Here is a 15834-nt window from a genome sequence, read left to right as displayed (position 1 = left end):
TATTACATGGCCCTTTATTATCTCATAAAAGTAACGTTTTAAATGTAAGTTGTTTGAAACACGGGAAATTGCAGATAGCAAGGGAGGATAGATATAATACTAACTGTGAGAAAAAAGGGCTAAATGTGGAAATTATACAAATACAGTTTTTACAGTCTATGCGACCCGTTTTTCTTGTTACAGTATAAAATATTATCACATATATACGCGTTTAAAAAATATTTATAGAAAATAGCCAACTAATGTTTTCTAGTATTTTTTGTACAAAACGTAATTGCAATGTGCACTGCGCTCTTACGTTTACGTCACGCAGGAAGCTAACAACAATAAATCTCTGCCTGAATTCTTTCAATATCTCAATCCGTAATGTGAATCTCCTACGCGCGGATATTATTATAGACGATAAGAAACACGTGTGATCTCTTCCGACCGGAACTATCAGATCAAATATTACTGCACGGTTTCGAGATTAATATTTGCACCATTCTATCAGATGAGATAATTAATCGATAACAAAAGTAAAGTTTCACGTTTTGACATATCAGAATGTGATTAATCGCTCGGTAATGTTACGATTATCCAGTCGCAATGGCAGCCTAAATAATAGTAATATTTTACGAATAGACTGACCAAAATGATATAATAACATTACTTATAGAGTTGTATTCTTTCTCTGTGCGACTTTTGCATAAAAAAGACAACAATACAAAAAATAATAAGATAACTCTTATCAAAATGATACATTAATCCGAATCTCAATTATAACTAGAATCTGTCTCTTCCGCGAGAGTTCTTTAAAATTTTATTTCATTGTTTTTTCTTGATTGGATTTTAAATAGCACGCGGATCTTTCCGGCACATTCCTACGATTTTCTTTGCTTTTCCACTGAGAATTTTCTCAACAAAATGCCGCGCTTATATTGCATTACAGCTTCATCACGTGCTCACGTTTATGATAATCAATCATTCTTAATACACGATTATAACTACGTAGAGAATAGGCTCCGAAGTTTCGTCTATAGTTTTACTATCCAAACATATGATAAAAATTCCACGTAAATATTACACGCAGAGAACGATGGACGTTCATCTCAAATGATATAATTGCTTTTTGTTATTAAATGTTGTTGTTAAATATTGTTTTCTTAACAGCAGATTAAATTTTTTTTTCTGTACGATTAATCGATGTTAAAACTTAAGAAAATGAAGGAACGAATCGTGCAGTAAATGGTGCAGTTAATGGAGAGAGTTTCGAAACATTGGCGAAACCAGTGCATATTTAGTTCGCCATCACGAAACTGCTTTATTAACAGGCTACGAAACAATAAATACGCCAGATGCGTTACGCAACGCGTGTGATCGTCCATGCTCGAGCGAACGGGAGAAAAAGTATGGTTGATGCAGTAATGGGTGCAGAATGCAGACGTAATATGGCAACGTCGCGCGGAAATCATTCATTGAGTAGAGAGCCGCTCGTGGTACGTCGACGACTGGCCGAACGGCTCGGATAAGAACAGCGGAACTTTGATGACGAAGGGTTCTTCGACGTTGACAGAAGGCCCGAGTTTGTCAATCCGATGTCTGCGATGGCTCTTAAAGAGATCGAGAAGGCAACACCCTCTAAATCCATATTAATCCTTACCCAAACATACGAGTCTGTTGTACTTCTCGTGCGATTTAAACTCTCTCTCCCTCTCTAAAGTTGATTTTTCGGAAATATATTCCTACTTTTATTAGATTTTATTTTTAATTTTTAGTTATCAATAATAAAAAAAATATATATTTATATTTAAATTTTATATACTCAAATTTATATTATAAATTAGACACACGTCGATATTGTGAAAATAACTGAAATAATAGTTGAGAAAAAAAACTTTTTTTTTTTTTTATAAATATTGGTTTTATTAGACTGATTGATTTTTGTTTATTATATAATTAGATTCTACGGTTACCTATATCTATCCGTTTATGTGAGGTTTATCACTCCCCAGTTGATATGTACTTATTTAAATAACATTCTTGATTTAATTTTATCAGGTATATTCTACGGGATTACTTGATAATAAGACTCGTGTAAACAACGTAAATTCGGTACGACATATAAAAATGAGTTTTTTTCCCCTTACGTTTTTGGTATAATTTCCCTTGAGTAAAGGCAAAAGCAAGAAAGGAATTTCCTCGTTTAATTCATAACTATATATACCAAGTACAATGTTAATTATTGCACAGAAATAAGAGCTCTCTCTCTCTCTCTCTCTCTCTCTCTCTCGTTTCTTATCTAGTCTCTACTTGTAGAACATCTCTTAATCTAATTTATTAAAACTTTACTCTCTCTCTCTCTCTCTTAAAAAAAAAAAGAAATTTTTATTTAATTGATCGATTTTATTATCTTCACTCTCCACTCATTTTTAATAAATTTTAATTAATAATATGTATCTTTGTTAACGATAAAACTTAAAGGTAACCTTAAAAGGACTGTATATGTATTGAAAATGAAAATTATATGAAAATAAATCTGTTAAAATAATATTATATATTTTTTAGTATATATTATAATATTAATTAAGAGATTAAAAATTGAATAAAATTTTTGCTGACGCTGCAAAATTAAAATGTTTAAAATATTTTTGCTTACCGTAAGAGAATATTGCCGTCAATTCAAGGTCGCTGATCTCGGAGAGACGTGTTTCTTCTTCGTTAGTTATTCAATTGCGCATTTTTTTTCTCCTCTTAGTTATACGAAAGTATTTCTTTGCGTAATACTGGCGCTGACTTATCTACAATGCTACGCTAGAAGCGAGAACAAAACATGACTCATAGAAGATTCATCGTCTAATTTCGCGCATATATACACGAGTTTTTTTCACGGCAGAAAACTGAACTGAGATTGAAAATTGTCTTTTTAAAATTATAATCTTTTTTAATCTGTCAGTGATTATTAATCAGAAGTATTCAAATTAATGTTTGTCCAATTTCTTTTTGATCGAGTTACTATTTATAAGTAATTAATACTCATTGTCAATATAAAGAACATTTTACTTAAGATAAATTAATACAGTCTTATCTTGGATTACTAAGTTTGCTACAACTTTCGAGGCCGTCCCTTACATTATATTATGTTGCGATCGTGCGTCTATATTTTAATACAAGTCTCACACTGACACGTCAAGAAAGTCGCCGCGGGCGTATAACTGTACGGCACAAATAACATCTTATCTGGAAAAGAGTACAAAGTACGGGGAAAAGTTTGCGGCCGAGATTGAAAGTCGTCTGGCGTTGGACATGTTGAGAAAAGTAGCTGCAAAGTTTCCGTTGTGTGTGATATATATTTCATGATATATGTATACGTGTTGGGAAATGTCCTATTCGATTCACGTATCGAGACAGCGCAGAAAATATTTCTATCTTTTCTCAGATAGAAACTAAAAACGAAATATAGTTGACAGCGTTATCCCCTTTTCTTAACGGAAACAAATAGATAAAAAAAAAAATTGTCATAAATATATAATAAATTAGCACGAAAAATAAGCAACAAGACAAAGAAGTTTGTGACGTTAATTGTAGGAGATAAACATCGTAAGGCTCTATATTGCTAATAGGAATTATTGCGTCACAGTTTGATGTCAATAAAGTTGTTGGCGAATTTTTGGTCGCAATAGTTCACCTCTCGACCTACTCTTAATTTCACTCGAGGTCAAACTCGTTACATTTCTCGCGACTTAACAAGCCGCCTTTGCCGCCGCCATCGTATGATTTGCTCATTGAAAGAAGAGCTTTAAGCCCTTCGCTCGGCAGCAGCCACGTATTTACCGTGGAATGTCAAGGCTATTGCTGATCGGAGCGAACGTAAATTTCTACGTAGAATAACAACACAGATATTGCGCCTATGAAAACACGGTGGGTATCAATGGAAGAGGCTCTCTGTCAGCCTCTATGTCGATGAGTTCATCGATTTAGAGTCGTGCGCGAAGAAGAGCGAAAACGACGCGACAACGGCGCCCGCCTTTCGATCTATCATCTTTCACCTTTCTTTATAAGCTTCTCTCTCGTCCATCTCGGTTACTTACCTCTTCTTTCCTCGCTTAACTCGCCGTATAATTAGCTTCTCTTTGCGTTCGTGTTTGAGAGACGCGCGGTTCTCACGTGCCGTCGTCGGTGAGTGCGCTTGGCATTACGAAAGCCTGTCATCTCACCTTTTTCGCCCTGTGTTAACGCAGTATGCGATAAGTGATGCTATTGCGCTCGCGTTACGAAATTTACGACGGCGCGGGCAGTTCACGATATAAAACCCGGAGGTTTATGACGATATACATATAAATTGCGAGCGACGAGATACCGATAGGCCGCGATTGGATTTTTATTTTTATCTGCAATATAAAGGAACGAACTCTTTTCTAATTGTTTTTCACATATGTACATCACGTACGATTTAAAGATACGGATATTATGTTTTTTCTTTAATATTTTGTATTTTTCTTTTGCTTTTAATTTTTTAAGATTTATTACATATTTTAAAATATATACGTATATAGAGTAGAATGAAGCATAACTATGTATAGCGACAAGAGTTTTCCTATCATAAATTTTAGTGATTATATATACAACTTAGACATTTGCGAAGGCGTTTGGCAAAGTGGCGTTTGCGAGAGGTGAACAACTTTGGCTATTTTCGACAACGTTTGGTGTTTCACCGTCGATCATCTGCTGGCGTAGCATAAGCACTACGCCGTATTTTTCCATCCAATTTTCGTCGTATCGAATCATCTGAATCGAAGAGATCGATATGTATTCGTAGCTATTCTTGTATCGAGCAGGTATTTTTTTTATTTCCTCCAACTGTTACGTATTCCTTTTTCAATAGTCTTTTTATTATGAAACAGATAAAGAGTTTGCTCATACAGAGTAATATTCTTCATTTATTTTTATAATTTATAAGTTAGGAAATATATATTTAAAAAATCAAAAAAACACAATTAAAAATTCTCTTATTTATTTAGAAAATACGTAAACAGATCTATATTTAAACAATTTTTTTTACGCTCTTTTATTTTTGCTTTATAAATATTTCTATAAATGTTATCAATCTCAACTTTTTATCATTTTATTGATTATACATAGAGCGCTTTTAATGTTATAGAAAATAGTTGTGGAAATATAATATTTACAACTTTTTCTCGTTGTGTCAAATCTCACATACGTTTGCAAGCAACATATTAGCAGTGACTAACGTAAAACTCATCCAGCCGTTTACAACACAAGATGCGTAGATTGGAGAAGCCGAAGTGTTTTCCCGTAATAACAATGGGCCACGATTCGGGACGTGTGAAAACGTGTGATCAAAGCGAATACGAAGTGAAATTGAAGTGCGCGGAGCGGTGCGGCAGTCAATCGGTCAATGTAACAAACTTTGCTGATCGCCATCACGCCATTTCTAATTTATGGTTCTCTGTAGTCGAGTTAAGGCGAGTTCCTACTCGTCTCTTTGTAAAGTTTCAACGGCGCCGCTCGTGCGTGCATGCGTGCGTGAGTCGCTTTGTGACGCCGTCTTGACGCGAATAAGACGAATGTTGAGTCGTTCACACGATTGAAAGGGTTAATTTTAGTATTAATGCGCCCGTGATTATATAGATCTTTAGGTGCAGCAAGAAGTTCGGACATTAAATTCCGTTTACTAAACGGTGGCTGACACCAATATCTTGCGCCTGATAAATAGACAGTACATAATTAACGTGTAAATTATTTGGCCGGAACTTGCCATTGCGTAGTACATATTTCCGTTGAGTCGAGTTTTCTTGAAGTTTAAATTGAATATTCCATTTGCTCTTTTTGCAGCATTTACAATAGTACACAACATTATCGGATATAAAAACTTGTCAGATTTAAAATTGTTTTTTTCGAAGTCGGCCTCCTAGAAAAAAAGTTTGTGAAAAAGTACGAAATTAAATTATTCTTACAAGAGGAAAATATGAATATAAATATTGCAAAATATTTGTTTATACATACATAATAAAATTAAAGTAAAATTAAATTAATAGTTTTTCTCTGTTTAAAATGATATTAAGAAGAAAAATAGAATGATGTGATTTAATTTTAAATCAACTTATGCAAATGCAAATGTTTTTTTAAAACGTTTTCATTTTTTTAGAGTTAAAGTGTGAAAAAATTAATAACACGCTGGATCAATTAGTGAATCATTTTATCTATGAGAGATACTTGGGATTAAATCAACAATATTATGCTTTCCTGGTACGACTCATTGACTATAGTTGATTCATCGATTACGTCAGACATATACTCGTCAGAAATGTATTTCTTGATAATTATCTAGTAAGTAATATTGTTTGTAATGGTGAAACAAACATTGAGTTCCGGTTTATTTTCTAGATTTTATTTGCAGAGAGATTTTAAAGTTACAACTACACGGAATTAATTTTACTAAACAGTACTTGTTGAACAGATTGCATTATTTTTCTTATACTCTGTATAAGCATTATATTTTCATTCATATTTATTCAGGTAATAATCTAATCTAATCTAATCTAATGTGGCAGACACGCACGCACGAATCTCATGAAATAAATAAATTCTGACATAATACAGGTAATAACAAAATATATACTTAACTAAAATGTAATATAAATTACGCGGAGAGGTTTCGAGAGACCGCATTTATGTAATTTGAGAGGAATATCGCCAAAGAATTTCAATTTAGAATTAAATCATGTCGTTCGTAATTTCCACTTGGTAAATAGCTCTAAATTGCTTGTCTTTGAAATTACTTGGACACAACGATACAACGACAGATATATAATCGTCAGTCACCGTAACGATGTCGACAGAATGTATTTTTTCTCACGAAAGGAAATTAGCGTTCCCGTCATTTGCCGCTGATATAAGATCGTCGTTATTAACAGAGTGTCACGTTGCAATGTATTTCCAAGGAAACGATATGAAGGATATAAAGTATATTGGTAGGACAGGTTCTTTTCTGCAAATACAGTGAAATTGCAAATACATCGCTAGATTGTATTTGCGATTCAAGTAAACATGACTTTACGCGACAAAAACTATGTGTAGTTATTTCGTTAGTTGCCATTAAGTCCTATCGACAATTTCGATTTTAGTGTCATAGAGAGTGTTGAATATTATTGTGCGCGATTGCGAAACATGTATACATGAAACATAAATTAATGCTGAAAGCGCACTATGTGTGAGAATTTGAAAATACAATTCATAGTCTAATAAATAATATAGACGTGTTATCTCACACATAGGAGATTATAATAATATATAAAATCGCGCATATAATATTTTAATATGAGAGAGAGAGAGAGAGAGAGGAAGGGAATTTTTAATTCAAAAATATTTTAAATTAAAACTTTAAATTTACTAACAAATAATTTTTATTCTTTTGCGGTAACTAGGAGATGATCACACACGTCGAATGAATATTCTTACAATATGAAAATAAATAGTCGACTTACACTCTCGTCTACTTCTCTCTCTTTCTCTTTCTCTTTCTTTTTCTCTTTTTCTCTTTTTCTCTTTCTGTGTTCTCCATTATTCTTCGTTTTCTTTCTATCTCGCGCTTTAATTGGAGTCGTTTAACATGGGTAGCATTGTTCGCGCAGCTTTGACGAAACAAATTATCAGTTTTTTGCTTGCCATAAATTTTAGACATGTGTTCTTTTAGCGAATTCGTTTAAACTGCACTAGTGCGCACAAAGGTTATTGTACAGAAATTTACATGGGTATATGTAGATAAAAAAGTAAAATAATTAATATTAATTGCTATGATTATTTTTAAAATACGAATAATAATAGTTTATATTATTATATAATAGTTTATATTATTATTTTAATGTTTTAATTACTTATATTTATATTGTAAATTTATGTATGATAACCTTTAACGTGCATCAGGTTGCACTAGCGCACTAAGCAAATTTACTATTTGTCTTGCTACAAGTATTTTAATAATTTATGATAATTTTTACGCTTTAATTTTCAAACTGTAATTTACTTTAAAAAGCAAATATGAAAGAAAATCAAATGACTTTAGGAAATATGTCTAGACTTTTATCTCATGCGTGCGATGTTTTCGTAAGTTTCTTGACGAACGTGACGGTTTTCTTAACAAAGCAGTTCTCTAGATTGAATTATCGTCATACTTCCTGAAACGCATAGCGTGCTCAATACAAGAGAAAAGTCTACGTATTCGCTGATTGCTGTACTTCGTAGAAAGTTCGATAATATTTTTCAATTTACGTCAAATGAATTCTTTGCGTACGTATCGAAGCGAAAAAAGCACGTGCGTTCTGCGTTTCTGGGATATCCGATATCCTATCGAGTTGCCATTCGATATCCTGCCGTCGAATCAGATGTGTCAACCGCAGGTTCCGATTGTATAAGATACTTTTGCATACATATTGAAAATATGTTATATTTCTTTTTTTTAAAGAGAACATTTTATACAAACGTACTAAGCTGCCGATACTTTAGAGACAGGTAAATTAAAAAATCTTTTTCGGAAGACACTGCTTCGAGGATTGCATAATTCTAAAGATTGCATATGCTACCCGCGCAATTATACTAATAAGACTCGGTTAATTAGGAGTCTTCGAGTTCAATGCACTTCGAAGCTGATATCTTATCTCTTTAAACATTCTTAAAGTTGAATCTCGTAGAACTTGAATGAAACTCTTAAATATTTAAGAGAAATATAGGAAAATATAAGAAAAATTATTAAACTACTAAATATTCAAAAGAAATATAGGAGAAATTATAAACACACATTACATATAACAAGAAATTTTATTCGCCTCAACAATAGATTACACTTTATAACAATATTAAAAACGAAATGTATACATTTGTCGATGTTTCAATTGCCAATAAATGATAGAATGAATTTCTGCTTCATTTTCTAGAGACCTAATTTGTCTAAGAAATATATTCGTGACGCTTTCGCGAGATCGGTGACTCGAACGGAATAAGAGAAAGCGTTTAATAATACGTTATTAATATTATTATTATTGTAATTCTCAGTTACCATTGTATTGTAATAATTTTCGTCGTTAGTGCTTTCATTTTATGCTAAGCGAGTATAAGGCACGATGATTTAAGTAATTAAATATAAATATACGTCTATATAATTTAATTAACATTGAAGATAATAAAGTTATTATATGCTTGAAAAGAATTGTTGAATTTATCACAACATATCTTGTTAGACACTCTGCACATAAACGAAACTATTTTTATCTACAAACAATTTAAATTTATCATATTTTGATTATTAATAAGTGGAGTAGGTATTATAAAAAAAAAAAAAACAATATATACGCTTAAAATCAAATATTAAAAAGAGAGCTTTGTGCACATTCATATTGAATTTTTAATTTACGACTTTGCAGTGTTACAAGTGTGATGATCATTTGCAACATCGAAAGTTGTTGTGCGACAAAATAACCGGGAATAGCGCTATAAAAAGCCAATGGTAGCCGCCGATAAAAGTTTCATGAATGAAAACAGGCGGCGGCCGGATAGACGACCGGTATATGTCGGGCGCCGATCTTTCCCTTTCGGAATTTCAAGGTGTTCATAAATAATTCGCGATAGAGCTCTCTTGGCGAATCTCGGGAGGGCCAAAAGTGAGAAAGTGCAACTCGTGCGGATAAATATTTACGCGCACAGCATGATATCGTCAAAACGCGTTGCCGCATGTATGCAACGAGTGTGTGTGTGTGTGTGTATATATCCGCTTTCTCTCTCTCTCTCTCTCTCTCTCTCTCTCTCTCTCTCTCTCTCTCTCTCTCTCTCTCGACTCTGCCTCGGCATCTTGTTTGCGGGTGAAACAGGACATGCCGCGCTAATTACTCATTACAGCAGGGACGAGCCTAGAATATTTCCGAGCAGCAACACCGTCAAAATTAACCGGTATCGTGTTCCGATCTGTAATGGAGCGAATTGAGGGTCAATTATCATTTGAGTATTATCCAGAATATCTATGTGTGAATTTAGATTCAAAATTAAATTCTCTATACAATTTATTATATATATATTCTCTCTCTCTCTCTTTCTGTATACATATGTATAATATATGTATATGTATGTGTGTAAATATGTACAAACCTTTACAAGTAATAATTCTATTTGTATTTAATTTAGCAAACTAAAGATATAATTAGACATTTTATACATCGAACTGTATACGCGTATATCCATTGAAGTAGCTACGTCTATACTTTGAAAATATTTTTCGAAAATACATTTTAATAAATTAAAAATATTCATTGTCAGTTTATAAATTCGTAAAATCGATACGCTTAATTGACATAGCATTTCCTTGTCGTTTACCCATTGGTTTCGAAATATAACGCGCGTTTTAAAACGTTTCTCAAATCCTTACGAAGGGGACAAATCGATCTTTCGTGCAAGCTATTGCTGAGCTATACGCATTTCCCCTCTTGTCGAATGGTTGCGTCGCGACGCCGCTCCCGCTGATGCCTTCCTACTTTTTTCCGTGGTACGTAGAAAGCGTTTATTGTGTTGTCCGGCTAAGCTGCGGGGAAAGGAAAAGAGGGAAAAACGTCAATGAGCGTCATTTATTAATGCAATGTGAAAAGTGACGGCATATTACAGTAGGCCACCAAATTTGTGTGTCGCATCGATAAAATTCTAGCCACTTTCGTTGCAAAATATTAATTTGATTGCAAGAATTTTTTCCCTTATTGGTATACACATGATATTACAAAATATTTGTACGAGATAGATAAAATTGTAAACATTTTTATTTATTGTTGAGTTTCTCGATATCAGACAGCCGCGTTTGCGACCCAATTCGTCTAACTGCCATAAATCAGCTGCGGAATGCATTTCACATTCTATCGCGAGACTCTCTCGGTGAGATATATCTCACGAAGCTTAAGTCGATCGACTTTTTAACAGTGAATATATTTTCTCGACATTGAACAACATTCTTCGTGAATATCGAATGCATTTCATGATATGTTGCACAATTGTCTTGTACTTGATGAACGAGTACGAATAAGGAATCGATAGAATTCATAGTGTATCAATTGTCGAACGAGTGGAAAATAATAACTATTGATCGCTTTTCATAATTTGCATTTTTTCAGTCTCTCGTAATTTTCGTTAACATATTTTTGTTAAAAAATACATACGGATAGAAAGCAATTTTCCTTAAAAACTAATAGAAAATTATAATCAAAAATACTAAATAAAGTTTGGACGTAAAATATGTTTTCTTGGATGAAAAGAAGATACTCATTAATCTCACGCAAATAATATCCACTCTAATCTTTAAATTAATAATTTATTGTCATGCTTTTTTTATTTTGTTCCTAAAGCGTGAAATTTTATATTATATTTGTTAAGAAGAAAATAACTTTCAATTCGAGAGCATTTTGCTCAGAGCGGCAACATTGTCGAGTTAAATAAATTGCTGCCTATAATCTGAATTGTGGCAAATTGTCATTCTCAAGTTTGCATTGTTATTCATTTCGTTCACGATATCACGTTGTCACTGTTCGCTCAATGTGTTTGAAGACTTTGGTGGATTCGACGAGGCGCGACGTCCGCAAAAGTAACGGATCTACGCGTTGCTCGTTCTACCCTGACGCCGTTACCTGTCGGCATTACCGTTCCCATTTTTCACTTCGATTATGATCGCGAGAGAAAAGAAATCAATCTAGGCGCGATATTACGCGCGTTCTCGCCAAATGTTGTCTTGTCGAGCATATATATGTATATGTATGTGACGTCATAAAGACCGGTTCAAATCATTATTGATTTGCAATATCAGGTCGAAAAAAATCCTGATGAAATCGATTGTATATTTTATAATATCAGCGAATTACTACTACTGTAACCTGTATTTCACGTCACAAGTAACACCGTCTGACAGGTGACAGGTGAACTTTGATAGATGAATTTTTAACGACGTAAATTGATATCTAAATTATATTTTTTAAATTTATGTTTAAAATTTTATATTGATTTTTTTTTTCATATAATTGAATAATTTTTTATTTTTGTAATAGATTCTCGATGTGAGTAAATAATTTTACGATGAAGAAATGTTTTTAAATGTTTGAATTTATATTGTTTTAAAAAATTTCTTAATGCGATTCGCTTATCTGCATCTACAAGTGAATTAATAAGTGATATTAATGAAGTTCTCGTCGTTACTAATCGCTTAAGCTATACGCCAATGTGTAATCGCGAGGTCATAAATTATTTATATGAGAATATATTTCTAAAGAAATACAAGTTGAGACGCGTTGCGTTGCGCCATTCGTTTCTTTAGCGAGGTACTTATTCGTTTACTAGAAACATAAAAGATACAAAATTGCATCAAAGAATGCATTTTTCTAATTTCGCGTCTTCATCCGTAAGCAATATCGGTGTTTTTAAGATATTCAATTGGTAGTATATTTTTATAGCTATTCCATGAAGCGAGTTATGACAATGATGGAAGCTAGAATCGCGAAAACATAAAAGTAACTTATTGCAAGATTATCGCAAAAGCGTTACTAATTTAAATGTCTCTGTTCCAAACTTTATCGTATGAAATTGTGTTTATGTGGTTACATAATTTTAATACTAAAAATGCAAAAAACAAAGGTTTATTTAATAATAATAAAAAATACAATTAGAAATAAACGGGTTAAATTGTCGTCAACGATATGTATTGTTAAATATTTGGAATATTGTGTAGAAAATAAACTTTTTTTTTTTCTGTGTATCACGTGTTATATGGTCGTATATTTCCGTAGGTCGCAGTGTGATTTAAATGGAAGATACTTGATACCATAATATTTTATATTGTTTCGACTAAACACGGATAATTTAGAGTTAGAGCACTGGCTGTTATTGTTTTCCATTTCGCTTGGTCACCGCTGTTTGATAATCTTTATCTTTTGTTTTTTTGAATTTTTCTCTTTGCTTGTTTATTGCCGAGAATTTAATGATTACACTACGTTATACGCAATCGATTCTTTCCTTGACTACTTCCGAGATTCCACGAGATAATTTGAACGAGCAGCGTCACGCTTCTTTCTCGTGCTCCGACATCGTCGGAATTGAAAGATTCTTTCTGATTTTTTCAGAATGACTTGGCGTTGATTGAAACCGAATAGCTTTCTGTGCAATGTCATTGTCCTTTCTCGTCTTAGTCTTTTTCTTGGTTTTTACCCAACGTTAAAGAATTGCAGTAACAACAACCAGTTTTTAAGATTTTGTTGTTAAAAATGCAGCTTACACGCAAATAAGGTTTTATATTCATGAAACAATAGAAATAATTACGTTTAAACAAAAGTACACAAAGAAAGAAGGAATTTAAAAATCCACGTTGAAGTTAGAAGATATTTTTTAATGATTTTTTCTCAAGATTAAATAATTATATCAATTTTGGGTTTCTGTCAAATAAAATTTGAAATCAGCTGTCTTACTCGCATTTATCTTGTAATAAAGTCAGCTTTTCTTACTTTCAGTCAAACTATCGATAGAACAGTGCATTTTTTTTGTCGTTGCATACCGGCGCCAATATATATATATATATATATATATATATATTTATTGTCGGTTCTACTCAGTAACAAGACCTCTTTAGACAAGTCGAGACTGGCCTGATTCTATTCTAGTGCCGTGGCTGACAGGATAAACACTCGCGATACCAACGACCCTGTCACAATATGGCGCGGTCAAGGTTTACCCAGACATCTCCAAGGTTCTTTGGTGCATTTCGAACGTGATTGCCGCCCTGGCACACACGACACGAAGCATCGTTTCGTAAAATAGCTATTCCGATTTGTAAATCGTTATGATTGCCAAGCCAGTATGAATTCTGCGTTTCGTTTAGACTCAAGATCTGATCTATGTAAGATGATACGCGTTGGTTATAAATAAAAATTTAAGGTTTGTTTAACAAAAAAATATTTGATTTCTAATATTAAATATTTTTTTCTCTTATGCAGAATATTTTTATTTATGTTTTTACAAATGGATTCTTTTCTCTGCAGAAACTAAAGGATCGAATAACGTTGCATCTTGCCGTTATTGATAGCCGCGTATTCCGGTAATTCCGGATAGTTAGAACAAATTGGTATATCAGCATTTTGTCGATCCTCTTTGAGAGAGAAACTTGTTTTTCTGCCCTGTGAAAAACTAGTGGACGCATCGTACATATAATGCGAATCAACTTGCGGTAACACGCTGGCGGAATGCGGAATGCATTCCACTCTTGCTTACGTAAGAAAGATCGTTTCTGTTTCTTATTCTGTTTCTTTATCTTCATAAAGTGGATCGTAACAGACGATGAGATGATAACACAATTCTTCATAGATTAAGAAAGTATTTTGCCTATCTCGAGGAATATTATTTTCATACATTTTTATCATTTGTTTACACACGAGAAATCAATTTTCAGTCAAGTGCTGATTCTCTCGATTAGATTTACTGTCGGCGTTTCTGAAAAGTGATACTAAAATCTTTACGCTATTGCCGGATTCAGCCGTTGCAAAAGGTTATATGGGCGCGCCGAGACCGTTTTATAGGCCGTTACATCGGTGTGTGGTCAGGGTCGGCCATGTATCTACACGAGATATATACATTGAAAGCTGATCGTGCATTCCGACCTTTCATACTTTTATTTTCATAGCGTCTAAAATTCTTTCCAGATAAATTTTCATAGAATATAAAAACATTTATTATACATAGGTATATTGTGTGCGCTAAAATAAAATTATGCATAATAAGGCATTTTTTCACCATTTTTCACGAAATAAAAATAAAAAATTAAATGAGGAAAAGAAGATAAGAATATTTGAAATAGAGAGGAAAAAATCTCTTTCTTTTAGTCTTAATAAAATTATGATATAATAGTATTACGATGTACATGCACGATAATGCACAAGAGCAACATATTATTGAACATTATATATCGAAAGCGTTAAATATATTATTCAAAAACAAACGTTGTGAATTGACGCGTATTTACAATTGTGCAATTGCAACAATTATAAATCGTAAGTGGACGCGTAATTTAAAATTGGAAGATTTAAATATCTATTTAATGATATTACAAGACAATCTTTTTTTTTTTTTTTTAATAAAACACTTATTTATTAAAATTTGATTATATATATATTAGTACAATGGTAAAAAAATTAATTGTTGATATTGCAAAATTTGTGTAGAAGAACCTGTATAGAGTTGTACGAGGTGTTTTTCTTGAGAATGTTGATATATGCTTGCTCTTTAATCGTCGATACTTTTTATCGAGTCAGTGTGCACAAAGTGTGATACAGAGTAAAATGCAGTAAGCATCAAAAACTACATTTACAAAAATAAATATTTTGCTATTCGTTGCCCTCCGTTTACAAAACAAACTCGTAAAGTTGATTAAGCACGTTTAACGTTTTTTTAGGCTGGTTTTATTTTATTTCTGTAAACGTTCTATTATTTTAATACATAGAGTAAAAACTAATAGATTTAATTTTATTATCTAAACAATATTAATAAAAAATGTTTTTTTTTTTTTTTTAATATTAGAAAGTTTTTACTAGAAAATACATATAAAATATAATTGATATATATATTTTTCTGAATATATTATATTAATTATACAAAAAATAGTTACAAAATAAATATATAAACAATATTCAGTATTACATAGGTACGAAGTATTCAAATCTAATGTATTACACGTGAAATAAATGTTCTCTAATACATTTTGATCGGTTTTAAGGAAAATAATCTTGAAAGATACATTGTGTTTAGATGTATTGAATAATATATTTCGCGAAA

The 15834-nt window shown here is 32.5% G+C and overlaps 1 protein-coding gene across 17 annotated transcripts in view; it reads left to right on the top strand.

Annotated features, from left to right (window-relative positions):
• LOC140674824 (phosphatase and actin regulator 2) overlaps window positions 1-15834 on the top strand; it is a 220569-nt gene that overhangs the window by 45371 nt on the left and 159364 nt on the right. The gene's annotated exons all lie outside the window — the stretch shown is intronic.

Source organism: Anoplolepis gracilipes, chromosome 16, assembly GCF_047496725.1.
Source record: "Anoplolepis gracilipes chromosome 16, ASM4749672v1, whole genome shotgun sequence".
Classification (NCBI taxonomy): Eukaryota; Metazoa; Arthropoda; class Insecta; order Hymenoptera; family Formicidae; genus Anoplolepis; species Anoplolepis gracilipes.
Note: the sequence above shows the minus strand (reverse complement) of the source record. Positions and strands in the feature narration are given on the sequence as shown.